Source organism: Herpailurus yagouaroundi, unplaced genomic scaffold (assembly GCF_014898765.1).
Source record: "Herpailurus yagouaroundi ecotype Mexico unplaced genomic scaffold, PumYag 247, whole genome shotgun sequence".
Lineage (NCBI taxonomy): Eukaryota > Metazoa > Chordata > Mammalia > Carnivora > Felidae > Herpailurus > Herpailurus yagouaroundi.
The window spans coordinates 648,381-665,536 of record NW_024412464.1 but is presented as its reverse complement, the minus strand read 5'-3'; the positions used below and the strand labels follow the sequence as shown (position 1 = coordinate 665,536).

General features: G+C 49.5%; 1 long non-coding RNA gene across 5 annotated transcripts in view; it reads left to right on the top strand.

Moving 5' to 3' along the window:
- The window catches only part of LOC121020146 (uncharacterized), a 53,746-nt gene that overhangs the window by 3,262 nt on the left and 33,328 nt on the right, over positions 1-17,156 (top strand). For 2 of the 5 annotated variants that reach the window (XR_005785977.1, XR_005785974.1), the window contains exons 3-7: positions 1,384-1,471; positions 9,797-9,942; positions 10,089-10,295; positions 12,685-12,841; positions 14,137-14,273. This is a non-coding gene — a long non-coding RNA (uncharacterized LOC121020146). Of the gene's footprint in view, positions 1-1,383; positions 1,472-7,709; positions 7,778-9,796; positions 9,943-10,088; positions 10,296-12,684; positions 12,842-14,136; positions 14,274-17,156 lie in introns of all 5 variants that reach the window. The other 3 variants (XR_005785976.1, XR_005785975.1, XR_005785978.1) reach the window with 3 other exon arrangements.

Here is a 17,156-nt window from a genome sequence, read left to right as displayed (position 1 = left end):
GCGAGATCGTGACCTGGCTGAAGTCGGACGCTCAACCGACTGCGCCACCCAGGCGCCCCAAGAAAAAATTTATTTTTAAGTAATCTCTACACCCAACTTGGGGCTGGAACTCACGACCCTGAGACCAAGAGTCGTGTGCTCCACTGACTCAGCCAGCCAGGTACCTCTGGATACCAGTCCTTTATTAGATACGATATATGCTTGGCAGATATTTTCTCTCAGCCCTTTGCTTGCCTGTTCATTTTCACGATAGTGTCTCTTGAATGGCAGAAGGTTTTTATTTTGATATGGTTCAACTGATCAATTTTTTTTCTTTTATGCTTAAGGCTTTTTTGTGCCCTCGATCCAGAATTTGAACCCAGATCTGTGAGCCCCAAAGTCCTTCCTCTTATTACATTTAGGTAGTGCTTCCTCAAAAAATCTATCTTTAGACCCGTTCCAGGTGGGTACCACCTGAATCCTTCAAGGAGCTTGCTAAAAATACCGAGTCCTGAGTCCTCACCCTGGGGAATCTGCTTCTGTGGTCCCAGCTTGATTCGGGAATCTGTATATTTAACAATTTCCTGTGACTGGGTGATCAGCTAGATGTGGGATGGGTTTAATGCAGGGCTCTTGGCATCCCTGAGCCTTTAAACTTGTTCATTTCTTGGCTTCCAGCTGGGTCCTGCAAAGTGTTGCTGAAGGTGGCATTTCTTGGTCTGTTTCTTATTGTGCCTTCTCCTTCCCCTCCCCCTCCCCCAGCTCCCGAGCACAGTCAACATTCATCAGTCGATCAAGACACGCTTTTGAACTAACCTACCTATCCTCCACCAGTCGGGGGGAGAGGCAGCCCCATCCCACAGCTGGCACTAAGTGGTACCAAGTAGAAACTATAATTACTGACCTTGGTATGAAGTGCTTGTGTGCACCCCCCTCAAGCTGTTGGCGGCCACTTAAGTTGGTTTCCTCAACCTTCAGCCCAGCCGGAGGGTTCCCCACCTGGAGAGACTGTTATTTTAAAGTACCTCCAAGATTGGCTTATTGGACTGGAGAAGGACACTTCTGCAAGCGAACAGCTGTGCCAGCCTCCAAATAAAAGAAAACCCTATTCACGTGCGGTAGGTGGGACGGAGAAATGGAGTCTGTTTTGGTTTAAGAGCAAAAACAAGTGTCTCGAGCTTTTAGCAACTTCCTCTGGTATGTGAGATCGTGTGACCTGCTTTCCCTGAGCAGATGGAGTTCTTAGGGGGCAGAAGTGAAGTTCAACTTCAAACCATGGGCACCAAAAAGGGTAGCAGGTCAGGGAACTAAGATCTGTTGAACCCCTACTCTAGCCAGGTCTTTATATTTTATTTGATCCTTTCAATAACTCATAAGGTCGATATTATTATTCATGTTTTACAGACGGGGGAAACTGAGGCCCAGAGAGGTTCTAGACCTGCCAGAAAGTGCTGGATCCAGGATACAGAACATTAGCTAAAGCTGAGCTATGGTAAGAAAGAGGCCTCCACATACAGCTCGAAGGATGTTGATGTTTATTTCTTTCTCATCTAACAGTCCCAGGTCAGTAGGAAAGCCCTGCCCCAGGCAGTCACTCAGGGACCCGGGATCCCACCATCTGTCAATTCACAGGTTCCTACAACTGGAGTTGGCAAACTTTTTCTCTAAGGAGCCAGAGAGGGAGCATTTTAGGCTATGCCAGATGTATGGTCTCTGTCCTTGCCATGCAACTCTGTTGTATGATGAGAGCCGCCATAGACAATATGTAAATGAACGGATGTGGCTGTGTTTCAATAAAACTTTATTTACAAAAACAGTCCACAGACTGGATTTGGCCCAGAGGCCATGGTTTGCTCACAGCTACCCTAGAATAGTGGTTCTCAAAGTGTAGTCCTAGGGAACCAGCAGCATCAGCAGCATCTGAAACCTGTTAGAAATGCAACCTCTTTTTTTTTTTAATGTTTATTTTTGAAAGAATAAGAGAGAGAGAGAGAGAGAGAGAGCACAAACACACGAGTGTGAGGGGCAGAGAGAGAGGAAGAGAGAATGCCAAGCAGGCTCTGTGCTGTTAGTGCAGAGCCCGACATGGGGCTCGAACCCACGAACCAAGAGATCATAACCTGAGCTGAAATCAAGAGTCAGACGCTTAACCGACTGAGACACCCAGGCACCCCCAGAAATGCAACTTCTGAAACCAATCCCCCAGACCTATTGAATTAGAAGCTTTGGGGGGTGGGGGTGCCTGGATGGCTCAGTTGGTTAAGCATCCGACCTCGGCTCAGGTCACGATCTCATGGTTTGTGGGTTCAAGTCCCATATTGGGCTCTGTGCTGACAGCTCCGAGCCTGGAGCCTGCTTCAGATTCTGTGTCTCCCTCTCTCTCTGCCCCTCCCCTGCTCATGCTTTCTTGCTCTCTCTCAAAAAATAAACAAAACATTTAAAAAAATTATTAAAAGAATAAAAAAGAAACTTTGGAGGTGGATCCCAGGAATCTGTTTTTTTAACAAGCCCTCCAGGTGATTCTCAATGCATGTCGAAGTTTAAGAACCTCTGTTTTAGAGCCCTCTCAGGCCTGCTTCACATGAGCACCACCTAGGGAGCTTTCAAGGCTCTTCAGTGCCCAGGCAATTACACTGGACCCTGTGGGATGGGATGCAGGCACCCGCATTATGAAAGCTCCCTGGCTACGTCTCAGGTACGGCCGGTGTGGAGAAGTACCTTCCTCGAGCACCGTCACCCTCTGCGCGGTCAGACATGGTTGGCAACCCGACCTGTGACACAGCTGCCTCTCCGAGGGGCATACCCGGTGCTCCCCGAGGTCTGGGATTTGGTTTCTCCTTTTGTCTTATCTCTCAACCCCTCTACACCCTGGCCCCTTCCTGGGGCCCCTGTCTGGGGCTTCATGATAGGGAGGATCTTGGTTCCAGGCTAACCCTTCTCTGGCAGGAGTGGGGCAGGAAGAGTGGATGACTCAGTGGCAGGTGAGAGGGTGTGGAACGGAAAGAAAGCAGGAGGTAGAGAACCAGGAGAGGGAGGCAGGAGGAGAACTTGGGTATGGAGGCAACTAGCACAGTGGGCTGTCCCTGGAGCTCAGCGAAGGCCAGTTCCCCTCCCTGCCCCTGCTATGCGGTGACAAAGAGCAGTATCCTGGTATCCCCAGGTCTTCCTTTATACACGCCTACATGGCACTTACTGTTTGCCTGGAAGCACGCTACGTGCTTTCCGTCAGTTAACTCATTGTATCCCCGCAGCAACCCTCTGGGGTAGGGACTATCATCACTCCCATTTTATAGATGGTGAGACTGAGGCTTTAAGAGGTTGAGGTGATTTACACAAGGTTACATAGGTGGTAAGCAGTAGAGATGGGATTCAATTCAGAGACTCCGGCTCCGGAGCTGAGCTGTTGGCCACCATGCTACCTCTCTTTGTCACAGACATGTGGTATTATCATTCCCATTTCACAGATGGAAGCATTCCCGCAGTAACCTGCTCCAGATTCACAGAGTCAGGAGGCGGTGGAGGCGGGATTTGAACCTAGCTGTCTCCACCACCAAAGCCCTTGCATTTGCCAGTTTGCCCCACGGCCTGCTTTCGGCTCCCCTCCCGCCTCCCTTCCATCCGTCCATCCATCCGGCATATTCTGGGTTCGCACGTGTGCGGCTGACTCACGGGGGAGCAGGGGAGCCCATCCTCCGGAGTGGGAAGGCAGACTTTATTTCTGTTCAGAGCTGTCTCGGGTTGGCGCTGGGAGAGCTGCCAAACCCAGCTGACACATTTCCCCCCCCGGCCAAAGCTGCAGAGTGGGTGGGCAGCCCCGGGGGACCCCGGGGGGCTGTGACACCAGCTCCTCAGATGAGTCTCAGCACCCGGGGGAGAGCAGGCATGCCTGCTTCATCTGCCTTAGCTACAATCTCTTTCCCTCAGGGGATTTACTGGTTCCAGTTGCTACACTGTCTTTCTCACTTCCTCTCTGCTCTGGTCCGGAGCCAAAAGAAACCACAAGAAACCATTTGATCCAGGCTCTCCTTTAGGCAACCAAGGTAATCCTGGTTGTTCCCATTTTACAGACTCAGTAAGTAAGCTACCTGTGGCTCCTAATTGAATTGTCCTCTTTCCAACAGCCCTGTGATTTCCCAAATGTCCCTGATGGTAAGAGTCACCTAGGGGTGCTTGTCAACTACCTAGATCCCGAGTCCTCCGCTCTGGAAATTCCAAAGCAGGAGGTTAGAACTGAGGTCCAGGAGTGTGCCTGTTAACAGGGTGATTCTCTCATCACCAGGGACCCCTGTTGGGTGTGGGGATTCTCCCCCACTTCAGGTGCAAGACCTGGGCCGGCTCTGTCTCAGCTATGCCCAAAATTGTAGTAATTGCCCCCCTGAAACTTGGATGAGTCTTGTGGGTTTAGCTGCTCACTTGGCAACATTTCCCTCCCCGCCCAACTTCAGGAAATCAGGAAGGGGCTCATAGGACGGTGTGGATGGTACCTCTGTCCTCTCTGGCCAGTTCTGCTGTGTCCTCCAGAGGAGGTTTTCGAGGGTCATTAGAGATCTCCCAAGTGTCCTCAGATAGAGGATACCTTATCCCCACCTCAGCCAACCTTCCCGATACCGAGGGATTCCCTACTTGCTAGAGGTCCCTGGTCCATTTGTTTCTGGACTGGTCAGGAAAAGGCAAAAGACATTGGAGGGAGGAGTTTGTTTCAAGGCGTGATGGGTTTAAAATATGAATGGGAATTCTTTGATACTCCATCCTGTAGAGATGGAGCCTGGTTCCCCGTTCCTTGAGTGTGGATGGACTTAGTGACTTCTTTCTAATGCATAGAATAAAGTGGAAAAGGCGATATTCAACTTCTGAAACTAGGTCACAAAAAGGACTGTGCCTGCCTTCTCTTTCTTGGATTACTGTGTGGAGGAAAGCCAGCCACCAGGTTGTAAGGACGATCAAGAAGGCCAGTGGAGGGTCGCCTGGGTGGCTCAGTCGGTTAAGCGTCTGACTTCGGCTTAAGTCATGATCTCATGACTGGTGAGTTTGACCCCACGTCAGGCTCTATGCTGACAGCCTGGAGCCTGCTTCGGGTTCTGTGTCTCCCTCTCTTTCTAACCCTCCCCCACTTGTACTCTGTCACCCTCCCTCTCTCTCTCTTGAAAATAAATAATAAACATTAAAAAAAAGAAACCCAATGGAGAGATATATCCATTTCCTGTACAGAGTTCCTAAAACCCTTGTAATTTTTTTTTGAGGTGGGGAGGGGGCAGAGAGAGAGGAAGAGAGAGAATCTTTTTTTTTTTTTTTTTAATTTTTTTTTTCAACGTTTATTTATTTTTGGGACAGAGAGAGACAGAGCATGAACGGGGGAGGGGCAGAGAGAGAGGGAGACACAGAATCGGAAACAGGCTCCAGGCTCTGAGCCATCAGCCCAGAGCCTGACGCGGGGCTCGAACTCACGGACCCGAGATCATGACCTGGCTGAAGTCGGACGCTTAACCGACTGCGCCACCCAGGCGCCCCAGGAAGAGAGAGAATCTTAAGCAATCTTCACACCCAGCATGGAGCCTTACTCAGGGCTTGATCTCATGACTATGAGATCGTGACCTGAACTGAAATCAAGAGTTGAACACTTAATGGAGCCACTCAAGTGCCCCTAACCCTTGTAATTTCTTTTAAAAATCATTTATTTATTTTGAGAGAGAGAGAGAGAGAGAGAGAGAGAGAGAGCATGAGTGAGGGAGGGGCAGAGAGAGAAGGAGAGAAAATCCCAAGCAGGCTCTACGCTGTCAGTGCAGAGCCTGATTTAGGGCTTGACCCCACAACTGTGAGATCATGAGCTGAGCTGAAATCAAGGGTTGGTCACTCAACCAACTGAGCCACCCAGGAGCCTCAACCCTTGTAGTTTTTTAGGTGGTAAGAGCACTAGGAGCATCTTTGGTTCTAATATTTGGTCTTCGTCCCTGGTTCCTGACACAGAACTCCTAAATCTCTTGGAATTTCCCGGGTGACAGGACTGTCTTTTGTTTTAATGAAGTGACTCTTGGTAGGGCTCCTGGATGGTTTTAGGATGGGAGCTGGTCATCAGAAAGACTAAACCATGATTTGGAGCTTGCAACTTTCAGCTCTGCCTCCATCCTCTCGGAAGGGAAGAGGAACACATTGACTCAAAGATTGGTCATGCCTATGTGATGGAGACTCCATAAAAATCCCCAAAGCATGGGGTCCAGAGAGCTTCCAGATTGGTGCATACAATCCATGTGCCAGGGGGGTGGTGTACCCCACCTCCATGGGGACAGAAACTCTTGTGCTCCAGATTCTTCTGGACCTCACCCTATATACCTCTGCTTCTACCTGTCCATCTGTATCCTTTATATTATCTTTTATTATATAACAAATGGGTAAACCTCAGTGTTACCCTGAGTTATGTGGGCCATTCTAGCAAATTACTGAACCAAAGAAGGTGATCGTGGGAACACCAATTTATGGCCAGTTGGTCGGAAGTGTAGTGACAACCTGGGACTTACAATTGGCATCTGGAGTGGGGCGGGGGGGAGCAGTCTTGTGGGACTGAGCCCTCAACCTGTGGGATCTGAGGCTACCTCCAGGTAGACAGTGTCAGAACTGAGTTAAAGTGTAGGACTCTCGCTGGTGTTGGGGAATTGCCTGATGTGTGGAAAATAATTCCCACCCAGGAGTGAAGTGTGGTCATGTGAGAGCAAGGGAGAAACTCAGGAGTGTTTTCCACACAGTTGTTTTGAGCTACTAAGTTTCGTGTGATTTTTAAAAACACATCAATAGACAACTGCAGAAAGCTTCTTGCAAGCCCCACCCTCTTCCTGAAGAACCCCGGTGGGCTCCTTGGTACTTGTGAGGAGGCGCGCCTCCTCCTGCCATTCAAGACCATCAAATTCTACGGCACCCTCCCCACCAGCCTCTCTCCGAGTGGTTTGAGTCTAGGCTTCTCAGGCCTCCTCGGGATGAACCCCCCTCTGTAGACACCCTCACTCCCCTGCGCCCATCTCTCACAGTAGGAGTACCGGAAAGGCAGATGGATGGGGTGTCTGCACAGCTTGAGGGGCAAGGTGTGGGGACAGGCAGATAGGGCAAGCCCCAGGAAGGACAGATGGACAAGCATCCAGCTCTCCCCTTTCCTGAATGGCCACAGGAGGAATGAGGTCGCCGCCCCATGCCTCTCGCAGAGATGCTGAGAGTGTGAATGAGAACAGCTTGTGAGGGGCTCTGACGAAGCGGCCTGGTGAGGAGACCTTTTGTAACCTTCCGGACCTGGCATTGAACCAGAGGACACATCACATGACCCAAGTTACTATGCCCTTTGAGCTTTCTTGGCTCACATCCCAAATGTTCTTACACTCTGCAGGGACTCTTTAATCTGGTGAGGGATATGGATGTGTCTGGGGAGGGCGTGAAGGTTCTGAGATGCAGCGGGTGGGTTAAACCTCACGGGTATGTGCCCCTGTACCATTTTCCCCCTAGAATGTCTACAGCTCCTGAAAGGGGACTGGGACCCAGAAAAGGGTCTAACTTGGTACTGGGCTATCCAGACTGGCCCCACATTGATGTTTACTCCCAGCAAATCTGGTTCTGTGTTTAAGGGCTGTCGGCATTCACCCTGAAGAAGTACTGCCCTCTTCACTCTGCAACCCTAATACCCAACCTGCTTCGGGAGGTTTGAGATCAAACCGGCCAAGCAGGTGCACCCTCTGTCCTTCTCTTCCTCCCAGGCAGACCTCGGTTTCCTTGTACCTAAAAGTGGACCAGCCTTATGTTACAGCCACAGCCCAGGCTGCAGGTAATATCCCCAGCAACAGGGAAATCCTCTGCTCCCTGCCTATATTTTGCATCTTGGCAGGCCCTTCTCAGGGATTTTGTTTACATTTTAATTTAACTGCATGGGCTTCTGCTCGTATAGGAGTTTTCATATTTCTTGGACCTGAACGCGATTTTCTAACGTGACCTACCAACAGCATTGGTCACCTGCTAATGGCAGTGATCATGGCAAAACGGCTTCTGTCTTGGTCTTATCTACATTCCTCCTCAATCCTTGTAATCCTGAAAGCTGATCTCAGTACGCTCATGAAAACCAAGAGCAGCGAAGAGGGAGGTTTCCGCAAGGGTTGTTTACCTTGTTTCGTTTACCTTGTTTCGTTTTGTCTTGTTTACATTGTAATAAGTTCCTGAAAGTGTCTGTGAAAACCAAATGTACCAAAGTTGGACCATGGCCTTATGTTATACAAGAGGCAGTGTGCCCTACCGGTTAAGTGCATAGCCATAGATCTCGGTGCCATGGGCATAGACCTGCCGCTTGCCATGGCCGAGAGAACTCTCTGCGCTTCAGTTTTCTGAAAACGGGAATGTTTATAGTAACTACCTTGCAGGGTTCTTGTGCAAATTAAGTGAATTAATATATTGAAAGCACTAGAACAGGGTCTCTTATCCATGGTATGAGTTAGCAATTATTGTTGTATGTCCTAGGGTGGGTTCTATACTCAGCTGAAAAAAAAGATTGGTGCCCTAATTATATTTTACCCCTGATGTAATCACTGATGATCGATTCCTTTTTTTAAGACATTTTTTAAATGTTTATTTATATTAGAGAGAGAGAGAGAGAGAGACAGGGTGTGAGCAGGGGAGGGGCAGAGAGAGGAAGATACAGAATATGAAGCAGGCTCCAGGCTCTGAGCTGTCAGCACAGAGCCTGATGCAGGGCTCGAACTTGTGAACTGTGAGATTGTGACCTGAAGTGGGACGCTGAACTGACTGAGCCACCCAGGTGCCCCTAATCCTTTTTTAAAAGTTTATTTCTTTTTTTTTTTTTTTTGGAGAGAGAGAGAGAGAGAGAGAGAGAGCACGTGCATGTGTGTGTGCACATGTGTGCATGAGAGGGGGAGGGGCAGAGAGAGAGAGAGAGAGAGAGAGAGGGAGGGAGAGAATCCCAAGCAGGCTCCACGCTCTCAGCACAAAGCTCGAAGCGGGGCTCCATCTCATGAACCATGAGGTCATGACCTGAGCTGAAATCAAGAGTCCGACACTTAACTGGCTGAGCCACCCTAGCATCCCACCGACGATCTATTTCTGAGGCTTCGTTTTCTATCTCTCACAAGCGAATCCAGTCGGCCAGCTCCAGACAGATGCACACTCAGCAAAAGCTAAAGGTTTTGCGGCTTTCAGCCACCTGATGACTTTCATTTTAGTTCCAATTGTATCAAGTTTGTGAAAACTCTGTTACTACTAACACTTGCACTTTTATTCTCCTGTTTTTGCTCATTCTTTGTACCAACGAACACAACAACATATTCAATTACACCAGCACGGCGTATGGCATGGGCCAAATGGAGTGGCAGCGCTTCCAAAAGGGGACTTGTGTCACCTTTTGATATGTCAGTATGTTTGCTGGTGGACGTACAAAAGCAGGAGTTTGGTGAAGGGAAACCAATTTAGGAATGTTGAAGTCCACTATGATGGTGACAATGGTCAGAAGCCAAGGACCATTGAGGCTGGGACATATGGCTGGGTTTGGGTCATGATCTACTTGTTGAAAGGACAGTTGTGACCATGAAGTTGGAGACAGTCATCCTTCGCCTGAAAAGCAGACCCATTCCGAGAGAGCTGGCTATAAAGCAACCATTCGTAAGGCGAATCATGTTTTTGTTTGTTTGTTTAAATTCCATTGTGAAGTTAAGCTGGTCTTCTATAGGAAAATGGATGGCTTTGACGGGTTTGGTGATGGGGCCAGGTCTATGTCATGCTGGGATTGTAGGGTCAGAGAGATTTAAGAATACTTTTAATAATTATCTGTTCCTTCCTGTAGCAGAAGCTTAAATGGAATCGTGAGTTCTGCCATGTACTCTGCTTCAGAAGTTCCGGGGAGCAGAGGACACTCGAGGTCGCATCCTCAGTGTGGCCTGGATCCTTCTCCCCTTTTGTTCTCCTGGAGAACGTCTTGCAGTATAGCTGGTAACTCACTAACATCTTCATTTCTTTAGCCCACATTTCTTTGTTTCGTTTTGCGACTGGGGTGAGTGAGACAGTGTTGGAATTCGTCACTCTCCTTACAGTTGGGGTTTATGTAATCTCGGTATTCTGCTCACTTTGGCGGCTAGATCCTGGATGTCGGAGAGGTCACATGTGACTCTGAGCAGTATGTCTGGCGTGGAGGCGTAAGAGAGGCCTGATGCCCACGGAGGATTTCACGTGTTAACAGGATGGCCCTGTATACAGAAGCAACCAAGGGCCCCAGCACGGGGACACCAGCACCGGATAGCACCTCATAAGGACAAAACACTGAATTTCTCCTTTGCCCTCTAGTGGTAAGGCCCTCGACTTTTTAATTCTGGCTAGTGACCAAGCTTCTACAGGTCAGCTTGGCTGCCATTGTCCCTGTATGATTCTGGGTTCTGGAGGTTCTGGAGACAGAGGAGAGCCCAGTCTTGTGGTCCTGGCCAGGTCACGATTTCCTCATTGACCTGTCATCATTATGCTTCCTCAGTCTCTTCGGGTTTCCCCGGCCCAGAGGACCTCACAGTCTCATCCAGTCTTTGGGTTAGGCAGTTACGGGAGCTCATGCCTACCTCCTCTCTGCCGGCCTCGGGTACAGTTGTCATAGTTGACAGACCAGGATGCCTGTCACAGTCCACTGGTGGGGATGGGCACTCAATATGTGCTGTGCTTCCCTTTGAAAGCACCTTAACTCAAGAATTCTAGAAAACAAGCCATTGCCTACCGTTATCAATCCTAAAAGCTCCTATTTTCGTCAAGTTAATTTACTTCAAAGAAGGTGTGATAAAATTGCTCAGACCCACTCGGAGACCCATTATAAGGGGGTCTGGCGTCGAAGAAATTTTTTTATTTTCCTGATTATAAAAGCAATACGTGCTCATTCCAAAAACTTAAGAAAATGCAGCAAGATACATAAGAAGAAAGAAATTCTCCCAGAATCTTCTCTCTTAGAAATAACTACTATTAGCATTTAATGTGCCACCCTTTTTTCTGCGCACAGCTATTTATAAAATTCGGCGGACTTCATACACAGTTTTGCATTTTGCTTCATTTCACTTTGTACAACCAGTGCATTTCCCCATTTCATTACCTATGCTCCAAAAACACCATTTTAATGACTGCATAATATTTCATTGTCTGGTTGTTGCAGAATTTAGTCAGCCAATTCTCTGTTTGTAGGCACCCAGGCAGTTTCCCATTTTTAATGGTTATAAATGATGCTGTGGTGAATATTCTTGTCCAGGAAATCTTTATCTGGGTTTCTGATAGTTTCCTGGGAAGAAATTCCCGGAAGGGAAATCACAGAGTCTCAGCTCTGCTGTGCGGTACCTCTGTCCTCACTTAAAGATGCCCGGGGAGGTGAGTGGCTCCTGTCACCCCCAGTGGGTGGACTTCACTGCCTTTGAGGCCCGGCCTGCAGGATCTTTGTGAGTGCCAGTGGAAGGTGCAGAAGGGCCCCGCATCCTCCCCGGGGCCATTACCTGAATCCACTCCATGCAAAGCAGGACATCCCCCTGCAGGAATCACTTCGTAATTGACTTAGAGACTAAAGCATATTTAATTAACCATGGAAACCCTCCCAGCCATCTGCCTCTGTTTTTATTTTGAGGAAGAAGGCAGATCTTACTTCCTTCAGCTCCCTCTTTTTGGGGATGGAGCTCATTTCCAGTATCTTGGTTCTTGTGTAGAGCACGGGCCTGCTCCACTGGTGGTGGCCCAAAGTGGCAGAACCATGGGTTTAGCCTGAGGTGGCAGGCCGGGTCAGAGGTCATGCAGGCCTCAGGTTTAGCCTGAGGGGGCAAGGCCAAGGCAGCACCTGCTCTGGCAGAGAACTGGACATTTGCCAGTCCCAGCCTCTGCCTCTTGGCTGCTGGCCTAAAATCACAGGCATTCATACTGGAAGGTGCCTTAGAGGAAAAGGCCAAAGCTCTCATATCTCAGGTGAGGAAACTGAGGGCTGGAGACCCTCAGGGCATGCTCAGGGACACGGAGTCTGAGACTCTGTTTCTTTGCTCCTTTGCTGCACCCTCGAGGGAGGAGGTATGGCTTTGATTTCAGCTACACTCTACGGGCAGGGGACTCAAAGGGGATCCTAAGGGCTATAATGGCCCACAATGTCCAAGCAGTTTAAAATGTGCAAAACACATTCCCACAGCACGTCTTGCTGGATGGACACTCACCCAGCCCCTGCGGGCAAGGGAGACTGGGGAGGTCATGTGACTTGCCTGCAGACACATGGTTGATGAGCCAGTGTGGAGGCTGATGGAAACACTAAGTGCTTTGATCTGAATTGCTAATATGTCCAAATGCCTTTTATTTGCATGGTGTTCCTCAGAGGGCCCTGGCAGTGAGCTCACTGAGGAAGGGTCTGATGGAACATTCGCCCACTTGTCACTCATGACATCACCTCCTCCAGGAAACCTTCCTAGGCTCTCTCCCCCCAGCTACCCGCCCCCCCTCCCACCCCATCCAGGGTGAGTTGAGAGGGAGGACTGGTTCTCTGCCCCTTTGTCACCCCACACGTACCCCAATATCCCCTAAGGCTCTAAACTTCACACTGTAACCCCAGCTCTAGCCAAGGGCGTGGCTGACACTGGTCGGTCAGTAAATGATGTTGAGTTTAATGAGACTGAATATAGACCCAGGTGTGATTGCTCCTACCGGTAGCTTTCCTTCCCCCCTTCCCTTTCACTTTGGCAGGAAGTCATCTGCGATCCCTCCGGGGGTGAGTATTATGTGTGCCCTGAGATGGTCCCTGAGGGCGGCCATATGGACCCGCGTGCTGCCAGGCTGGCTGTGTGCCCCAGATCCTGAGCTGTCGGTGGAGATAGGGGTCGAGCCCAGAGACCCCAGCCAGGTAAAACTACCTTTTGATAGATGTGCCGATGGGCCTGGGAGGGGCACTCGGGAACGTAGGCCACTAGGTGGCCTTGTGCTTTTTGGGCAAGTCATTTCCACCCTCCTCTGGCTATAAGGCAGTTTGACTGGACCCTTCCATCTCTGATGTTGCATATCCCGTGACTCTATAATGACCCCTGTCAGAAGCCATCCTGCGGGATGAGGACAGGGGCAAAAAGATAGCGAGTCAACTCCAACCAGCAGTCAGGACGCCGGACCTGCTAACCAACTGCAACGCTTCCTACATACCCAAGGCTCAAGTCAAACAGAAAAGCACAAAGCTCCTGGATCCACTTTAACATCCCTGCGAGGCTGAAAATCTCTCTCCTTTTTAAGCTGTAAAAGATGTGCTCCCTGAGACAGATGCCCTCATCTTTAATCATTTTCCACCGTCTCCAGCCACAAGCAGCCTGAAAGGGGATGAATTAGGACCCTGTAGATAGGGTTTCCTCCAGAGCCACATGTTAAACCCAAAGCAGGTCCTGGCTCCGCTGAAATCAGATGAGCCAAGAAAAGCCCTCGGTGGCAGAGCGCTGGGGTCCCCCGACCCGGAGGCACGCGGCGGTCTCCCCCAGCGCCACCCGCCTGGGCGTCTGCGCGCCACCTGGGCTGGCTCTTCTCTGAAATACGGTAAAATGAGGGTGGAGAACTCATTGTTTTCTATCAAGGGCATGGCCCACGGAATGGAAAAATCAATCAGTGGAGGAAGATGAAAGTAAAATGCAGCTTCATTCTCTCTCCTTGGGGGGAGAGAAAGAGAAAAGGTTACAGTCATTTGCTTTTATAAATCAGGAATGGGGAGCATGCAACTCTCTCTCTGGCAAACACAACCCCTAATAAAAACACACCGCGGGTCCATACTGTGGCCAGTTACTGAGGGAGGGGGACAGAGAGGTTCTAGGAATGGGGGAGGGGGAGAGCCGCTGAGTCAGAAACAGGTGAGGAGGAATAAGGCCAATATCAAAATCAGGGAGAGAGAGAAGACGAAGCAGAGCCACAGTCAAAGAAACAAACCTGCAGACAAAAACGGGGAAGCGTGGACAGGACACAGACACAGACCCTTGATGTGATGAGAGACGGAGATGGAGAAGCCCGAGTGACAGCAAGGAGCACGTGAGGGGTGTGGAGGGAGGCTGAGACTGAGCTCATCCAGGAAAATAGCTATTTGGAGTAAATGACAAGGCCATCAAGGGTTGTTGTTTCCTAAAGAGACAAAGATTACCAGAATTACTTCTTCTTCTTTTTTTTCTTCAGAATTACTTTGGCACGTGTTTTCATTTCTACCTGAACTTTGAAAAGCATGGACATTCCCCCAAATCCATTTTCCTCGTTTGCTGGGGCAGACGCCGCTCGTTTATGGCCCTGGGAAGGAAGACATCACACCTCAAGTGGTACGTAGACTTTTATGACGAGGCCACCAAAAGCTTTGAGGCACCTTGTGTTTTCATGGTTCTCACCTCTTGACCTAAACGGCCACGTTTAGCTCAACCTGTCCCATCCTTGAAGCAAAGCCTCATGTGTTCAGAGACAACTGATTTGGAATCAGGGACGGTTCAGGGCCAGAGCTGGCCACTCCACTCTGCTGGGGGACAGAGTTTGCTGATGCGTTTGCAAATGAGTAATGAAAACAAGATGGCCGGAGACAGTGTTGAATGAATGAATGAATGAGAGGAATGAGTGCCAGGCATTCTGGCCACATCATACCCAGCAGTAGCTTCCCAAACGTGCCAAATACTCTCACATTTCGCTGCCAAGAACACTGCCTCTTTCCTCCCTTGCTTCTGTCTGGTAAAACCCTTCCCGTCCATTGTTCAGCAATCGATTCATCTGTATTAAGCACCTCTTCTGCGAATCCCCTGTCCATCAACCTCTTACTCCTTTGCAGGTTAATGGCTCCTTCCTTTGGGTTCCTGACACCTGTTGTTGCTCTGCTGTAGGTCTTAGCATTTCCCAGTAGAGCAGGCTTTCTCAACGTTGGCACTGTTCTTTAGGGGGCTGGGTACTGCTTTGCTGTGGGGGGGCTGTCCTGGGTACTGTAGGATATTTGGCAGTGTCCCTCGCTTCTACCCTCTAGAATACAGCAGCCATATCACCCTCAGTTATAACAAATGAAAACATCTCCAGTCATTGCCGAATGTCCTCTGGGGGGTAAAACTGATTCCAAGGACCCTTTATTGGAATGAGATGTGTTTGGGTATGTCAGCCCTCAGAGAGGGTGCATCCTCTGAACCCCAAATGGCATAGAGAAGGCACCTGGATCCTGTAGAGGAAGAATCCAGACAGTTGGACTATGCCCATTGAACCAACCAGTTGAACATATGCTGTGTCAGTCGTTGAAATAAGGACGTGTTGGCACATGAGATCTGTAACGAAATCCATAGGTCTCTATTGAGTCCTGACCTACTGTGACCTGTGGGGGACACGCATGAGGGATATAAAAGGCGTTTTACATCTAACACACTTGTGATGATCCAGTTCATCAGAAAAGTCCTGTAGCCACGGGACACTGATGTAGGAATAGCAAGCAGTTTGCAATGAGGTTCTGAAGCAGGTCCCTCTATAAAGGGTTGGGAGGGCGGTTAGAGCAGGGAAAACCAGAGTGGGCTGCTATTCCTGTGGAGGGCTTAGGAGACTACATAGAACCTGACCTGGACCTTTAAAGGTGAGTAAGACTTGAATGAGGACAATGACACTGGGGTAAGTGTGGTGTGGCCTGAGATCCAGTCGGCCAGGCCCGCAAAGTTGGGTCTTGATTCAGAAGGCCAAGTGTTTCCCAGTATGTCCTGAACAGCCTTCATCAGGGTCACTGGGAACAGTGGTCACAAATGCAGAGTCCTGGGCCTTACAGGCTTAGTGAATCCTTTTTGCTGGGGTGGGCCCAGGACTCTGTATTTTTCACATGCCCCAGGTGATTCTGATGCTTGATGAAGTTTGAGACCTACTTCTGGCAGGGGGCGGGGGGCATTGACCGGTCTTAGTAATAACCTTGGTTTTCCATTGTGTGCAGACGGTAGCATTTATATAGAGTCCAATAGAGGGGTTCAGTACACAGACTGAAACTCCTGGAACCAGAGTGCCGGGGTTCAAATCTTGGTCCTGCCATTTCTACTGTGCCACCTTGGGCAATTTACTTGAAACCTCTGTGCTCTCATCTTCTCATCTATACAGTGGGATTCGCAATGTCCCTGCCTCTTGGGAGCTTTGTGAAGACTAAAGAAGTCAATACATCTAGATGCACAGCGTGGTGCCTGGCAGGTAGCAAATGCTCATTCGATAATTAGTCATCATCATTATTGTTATTATGTTGCATGTGATGTTAGCTGAAGGTTTGAAATATGGTCTTTAGAATATGATCTGCGCTGCTCCCCTCACCTTGCCTTCGGTTACTCCTGAGATTTAGCTGGCCCCTTGCTCCTCCAGAAGGAAGCCGGGCCTGATGCTCTCTGAGTGAGGGGAGAGGCAGCTGTGGACACAAAGGAGCGTCCTGGCAGGGTCAGGTCCCTCCTGGTCTGTGGCTCTGACAGGAGATACTTCTTGCCTCCCTAGCTCTGGGGCAGACTTATTGGAGGCCCAGACCTCTTCCTGGCCTTGCCAGATGGCAGTTGTCACTCCTCAGCAACCCTGTCCCTGAGGGGTCCTGAGCCAGAGCAGGAAAGAAGGGAGGGCAGAAAATGGCTCCATCTATATGAAGGGCCATGGCCTTGGCCCTCCTATTTGTAATAGCACAACTCTGCACCCCAGGGCCTGGAACACGACCCGTCTTCCTCTGAGCCTCAGGGTGACCCTATAAAGTGGGTGGGGTGGCCTTACCCATCACATTTAAAAAAAAATGTTTATTTAGTTTTGAGAGGGTGGGGAGGGGCAGAGAGAGAGGGAGACACAGAAGCAGGCTCCAGGCTCCGAGCTGTCAGCACAGAGCCCGACGCGGGGCTCGAACCCACAAACCACAAGATCATGGCCTGAACCAAAGTCAGATGTTTAACCGACTGGGGTTTAACCCCACCCATCACATTTTTTTTTTTAAGTTTATTTATTTTGAGAGAGAGCAAGAGAGAGAGTGGCAAAGGGGCAGAGAGAAGGAGCGAGAAAGAATCCCAAGCAGGCTCTGCCCGACAGTGCAGCGCCTGACCGAGGCGTGAACCCACAAACCACGATATCATGTCCTGAGCTGAAATCAAGAGTCAGCTGCTTAACCAACTGAGCCACTCAGGTGCTCCTGCCCATTACATTTTATTTTACTTTACTTTACTTTATTTTATTTTATTTTATTTTAT